The 6,000-nt window shown below is 41.8% G+C and overlaps 1 protein-coding gene across 1 annotated transcript in view; it reads right to left on the bottom strand.

Moving 5' to 3' along the window:
- LOC149228537 (serine/threonine-protein kinase STY46-like) overlaps window positions 1–6,000 on the bottom strand; it is a 452,429-nt gene that overhangs the window by 243,647 nt on the left and 202,782 nt on the right. The window lies entirely within an intron of this gene.

Below are 6,000 nucleotides of genomic sequence, written 5' to 3'. Positions count from 1 at the left end.
GAATCTGTATGGGAATTGGATCAGTGGATTCAAGGTTTTGTTGGGTCAAGTGAGCTTTGAGATACCCCACAACAACATAGGAATGGTTCATAGCCACGCTACTGCCACATATTAGGTTACCATTGACACAATAGAAGATCGGGACGCAAGCTGAAGCATTGGAGATTGCGATGAAGTTGGAAGCCTCGCCAATTGGAGATACTCACACAAGAGTACAACAGATACAGAATCAGCTAGCTACGTTGACCTTGGAATTGTAGGATCTGAAGAAAGGTAAAGAAGTCAGACCAGAAAGATTAGAAGTTTGGTGTACGAAGTGCAAAGTGGAAGGTCATTATAAGGATCAATGCCCCATATTCAGAGATTATATTGCAAGTGGAGCGCCTAATCCAGTAAATCCGGGTCTGTGGTGCGAAATTTGTAGGACGCGAGGTCAGCATCGCTCTAAAGACTGTTATCTATTATAGAAATATATACAGACCCCGAAACAGTTGTTTTGTAACTTCTGTAGATCAGTAGGTCATGATGAGAAAAATTGTTGAAGTTATGACTTAATGATGGAGCGCACTGCTGATAGTTATAGACTGCAAGTCGAAGGACACACACATGAAGAGCAAGGCAACACGCTGGATGAGGAGGATTTCAAGGACGAGGACGAGGAGGAGGAGTTGGTCGAGGATGAGGCCAGATTATCTGCTATAACTGTGGACAAGCAGGACACTTCGCGAGAGACTGTCAGAACTTGACGACAACCTGCAATTACTGTAAGGCTTTTGATCATGTCATAGAAGAATGTCCCGTCCTCATTGCGAAGATGCAGGAGAAAAGAAAGCAGCGGCTTGCAGCAAACGTCTAAATGATGACCGTCGAGCCAAGAGAAGATCAACCATGCATCGACATTGTAACAAGAAGCGGAACCGCGATTGGGAATGATAAGGCCGATGGAAAAAAGGAAGTTGAAGCCACATGGATAAGGAAAACCACTGAAAAGTCTCATGTATTTGATATCTTGAAGGAAAAGCAAGCATTCATGGAGGCAAGGCAAAGCTTCATGGATGATGGGGCCTCAACCTCTATCGCACAACCGACTCAGAAGGATAACCGCGAAATAGTACCAGTTGCAACACAAGAAGTGGATCCAAATGTTTTGAAGTCTTCTCTACAGACCTGCATGAAGTTGTTGTAGAAATTTTGAATAATATGACACATATTCACAGAGATTATCCTGATCATACAATTATAAGCGGAACATGTATAATACATAATCTCCTCTACGTTGATCATCAATTTACAGAAGCAGAAACATTCACAGGCACACATAGAAGCATCAATCAAACTCATAAACACAGTATGTATCCCGGGGAAAGCATCTCGCTAAAAACCCCAACTATCTGTATATTATATTGATTGAATCATGTAACATTACAAAGTACAATGCTTATCACAAGCAATCCAGTACCAGCTCCACCTATTACACACAATACAGCTCAGATCTGATCTCCAAATCTATTCCACTGCTTGCCTGCCTCCACTGCTCAATACCTGCTCAAGAACTGATGAGAATGACTTCCCAAACTCGTATTTCACCTGCAAAATAGTCACTCACACTTTGTTGGACGTGAGCACAAGCTATAATGTGGGCAAATACGTGAGCAAACTCTTTGGCATACTCAATCCCTTGATTGTGCAAGATCTGGTGCACAACTATAGTCACAACTGATAGCAATCGACCCCAAGGGAGAGGATGCGTAAGCAGGCTCGACTGTTAAGGAGAGGACCCTCACCATATGAATAGTGAGTGACTCCGTCCCTTTAGGGGGCTCGACTGATAAGGACCTTTAGGTACTCGACCATAAGGACCTTTAGGTACTCGACTGTTAAGGAGAGGGAGAGGAGAGGAGAGGTACTCGACCCCAAGGGAGAGGAGAGGACAGTGGTTTCTTGAGGATGCGCAAGCAGGCTCGACCGCTAGGATGCGCAAGCAGGCTCGTGTTAAGGACCTTTAGGTGCTCGACTGATAAGGACCTTTAGGTACTCGACCATAGGGAGAGGAGAGGATGCGTAAGCAGGCTCGACTGTTAAGGACCGGCAACGGGGCTCGACTGATAAGGACCTTTAGGTGCTCGGCCACCCTCCCACAACTATAATGAGTTTCAATACTGGCTTGAGGCAAGAACTTATTCCCCTCCCTGGTTCGGACTCCCGTTAACAAATTGATCATGGTTGGTTCGTTATGCCATGACCTGCTACCCGGCAAAGAAATATATTAAGAATCAGTGAAACCAGCCGGGAGGAAAAGAACTGGATCCAGTAGTAAAAGAACATGTAGTGATGGAGGAATTCGATCGTTAGGCGGGTGGCGAGTAATCCCGTTAAGTGGTTAGGTGGATCATAAACCGTGCAAGTTATGGAGAAGTCAGCTTATGGACAGTCCCTTGACAGAGCATCCATCTACTTGAGCCCGGTTAAGTTCCAAGAGATCGCTTAAGTTTAGGCCCTTCGATTCGACTTTAGGACAGCCCACAGAATGAACGAGGAGCTACCCAGGCAGCCAACAGCACCTATACTTGGAGCTCCGGAGATATAGACATCCTTAAGCTACTTCACGCCATCCCCCAGACTGTTTGACAAGGTCGAACCTACAAGTCAGATAGTTGTCAGTTGGACCTACTGAAAGACCCATTACTACAGCCCACTTTGACTAAAGGAAGACTGTTTCACGTACGGTCAGACTCAGCATAGAGCTACACACACAGCATTAGCCTGGTCCTTGTCCTAATGCCTGTCTATGCATCTCTTTATGAGAATGCCCTAGCATTGGTTATGATGAAATCTCCACTTATACCTCATGAAAGTAAGTAGTACCTCTCTCGCTAGTTTCTCCGATGCCAGAATAGGATTTGGGATATTCACTAGTGCGCGTATGGCGCCAACTTGGTCACAATCGATATTATAATATCTACTAGCTATGATCGGCTATGCTCGGGGCTACGATCTATGGATCGCTATGTGAGGTGCTCTATGTGCAGGCGCTGTAGCCCAAACTAAAATGGCCAAATTAGTAGGGTTTTAACGCTCGACCAGGCCCCCCACCCAATAAGTAAATTAAGGGAAATCTTGAAAAACCTCCGCCATTGAAGTTCCTGTCAGTCAGTTAGTCAGCCAGAAAGAAAGCTAGAAAGAAAGGTAAACTGAAACTCCTACCGATGGGGGCTCCGCTTCTGAAGCTATAGGATCTGATTCCAAGTCAACAAGGTCCACGGAACTAGTTAACCCACTTATGGTTCTGTTTCTACGGGGTTTCCCCTGCCCTAATTTCTGCTACTGGATTTGTTGGATCTGCATGGTTTTGAAACACTATGTTTCCGCTTCTTAATTTGATTGCTCTGCTGCCTCCGCTAACGTAGCTGCATCTACCTTCTACGCCTCTGCCTTTGGTGGGGGTTCGGACTCTACCTCCACTATAGCCGCGGGTTTCTAATTCTCTAACACCTGTCCCTGCTGAACTGAACATGCACTGACATGCAACTGAGTTAACTGATGTATTCTATAGTTGTATTATGAGTTAGTAACTTGTGAATTAATTAATAACTAATTCACCAAATCATCTCTAATCTATTGATCAATTAGACTAAATACAACTAGTTTAACAAAGCTAAACTGAACACAACTCCATCAATTGCACCTCCAGTCCACTAAACTCAACTCACTTGAGTTCTAACTGAAGTCCTGCATGCAAATATTAGTCATCCCATAGGTAACCACGTATTTCCCTCTGGGATCTACATGTACCACATCCGTAGCTCATCCTGAAGTGCTCCAAGAGAATAAGATCAAGTTTATAGTCCAAATATTATTATGAGACAATAATATTTGACTTTTCTATTTTTGACTTTGATGACTCACACTGTGATCACTCACACTTTCATCAAAATAGAAGTCCATCTATTTTTTTCCCAACTTGATCAATCATCCATAAACAGCAACCTGCAATCCATAGACATGATCCATATGTCTAAAAATAGACATAGTCTAAAAATAGACTTGCGCAAAAAATAGCCTGCGGGCCCACTTAGTGAAGTAGACTCTTTTCACTAAGCTCCATCATCTTGTTGCAATCTCAACAAGCATTTCTTGTTGCACACTTTTCAACAGTTGTTGAGGAATCAGAAGGTTGTGGATGGATTACAGGAACTGATAGACTCTTGTACTTCTAGGGAGATACCACAGAGCAAGATTCGCGCAGTGAATAATCTGCATAGGCATAAGATGACCAAGTTCTGATGCTAGATTTTTCTTTTATATGGTTTGTATAAATTATTCTACAATTTGGAGCCACTCCCATGCAATAAAATCATACTTTGCAGACAAGTATGCTCTTAAAATCGTAGCAGTTTTCCTAGCCATCTAAAAGAGAGAGAGTTTAAGGATATTTAATTTAATTTAAGATGTTCAACACACTTTCTAGACTAGTGCCTTGTCCTACAAGGGTAAATGGAGTCTTAAAGGATTTAAAATGCCAAGGAAGGACCTTGATGGACTAAGGGGGGATGCTCTAGGGCACTTAAATGTATTGCTTTGTAGGTGACATGGATGGGAAGTCTAATTGACGATGCATGACATATCCGTGATTTTGTAGAAAACCAAACCAATGCCCTCTCAATCATAAGTTGTCTTTCATGACTTAGAAGAGAAGATGTCATCTCTATTTATTGTTGTTACACTATCTAAAGGCCCAAAAACCCTCTTGTTTGCATTAGCCTTAGTCTCTATTGGAAACCTTTCATTCCCCTTCTGGTTGAACATCTTTTTAAGGGTTTTCTAAGGCTGCTATATGCCATTGCATGCCCTGATATTGAACATCACTTAAGCCCTACTATAGCATCCTTGTCATAGGTGTAACCTTGGAGAGATCAAAACCTACCTTTGAATATCTTGGTCATCTTAGGCCCTGCCAAGCCCTCTACCTATCTTTAGACCTCAAAAATAAGTCACCTTGAGCCATAGTATTAGAATACCTTGTTGGCGGCATAGGGAAGCCTCCTTGTGGTTGAAATCCCACTAAACAATAGGAGGAGGTTGTTGAGGTGACATTGGCAACCCTTCATTGTTGCCATAGGGTATGGCCCTTGTCTAGTGAGTTCTTTCACTAGCCCTGCTAGATTTTGTAGCAACAGGCCCCAAGAGTACTATTGACCTCCTTCAAGCACTTAAGCATGATGAATAAGGAGGCAAATAGAGTATTTGCAATCTTCAACATTGATGGATGTGTGTACTCCTTTTGGATTGTGAGGCCATTGGTTTGGTTTTCTACAAAAGCATGCATCGTCAATTAGACTTCCCATCCATGTCACCTACACAACAATACATTTAAGTGATAAATTTGAAAATGAATGACGCAAGGTATCCCAAATATTTGTGGGAATTTAGCTTCCACAATTATGCCAGCAGCCTTGCAAACATGTACATTATCGATAATAATTTGCACACATTAATCAAAACCTACATCTTCAATAACTTTAATGAGAAACTCACCCATATATTACACATCCTTCTATTGTCTAGGAGCATCTACTGGTTTCAAGAATACTAGTCCATTCAGGGAAGCAAACATGAAATTGATGAGTGGATGGCATGCTACATCCCTCCATCCATCAGAAACAATATTGACACCAATGTTGCACTAACCGTTATCGGGATTAATTCGGCGCGGGGAAAAAAATCGTTTGGTACAAAAATATTCATTTTTCTTCAATTTTTTTAATATCTAAACCATCTACAACATAAAATAAATACATTGACACATAAATATGATAAAATAACTAATATATAAGATGTTTAATATCATTTCTAGTGCTACATCACACATAACAGTGAATCATGTCCTAAATAGTAAGTCTTGACTCATGACTCCCAACTCAGCCTCAAAATATCAACAAAAAATATAATAATGTATCTCATATCATGAGTCATAATGTCATATACAATGAAATGAACCAA

The sequence above is a fragment of the Pinus tabuliformis genome, chromosome J (genome assembly GCF_031772625.1).
Source record: "Pinus tabuliformis cultivar Carrire ecotype Pingquan chromosome J, CPIR1, whole genome shotgun sequence".
Lineage (NCBI taxonomy): Eukaryota > Viridiplantae > Streptophyta > Pinopsida > Pinales > Pinaceae > Pinus > Pinus tabuliformis.
The sequence above is the reverse complement of the archived record's forward strand: the minus strand, read 5'-3'. Positions and strand labels throughout refer to the sequence as shown.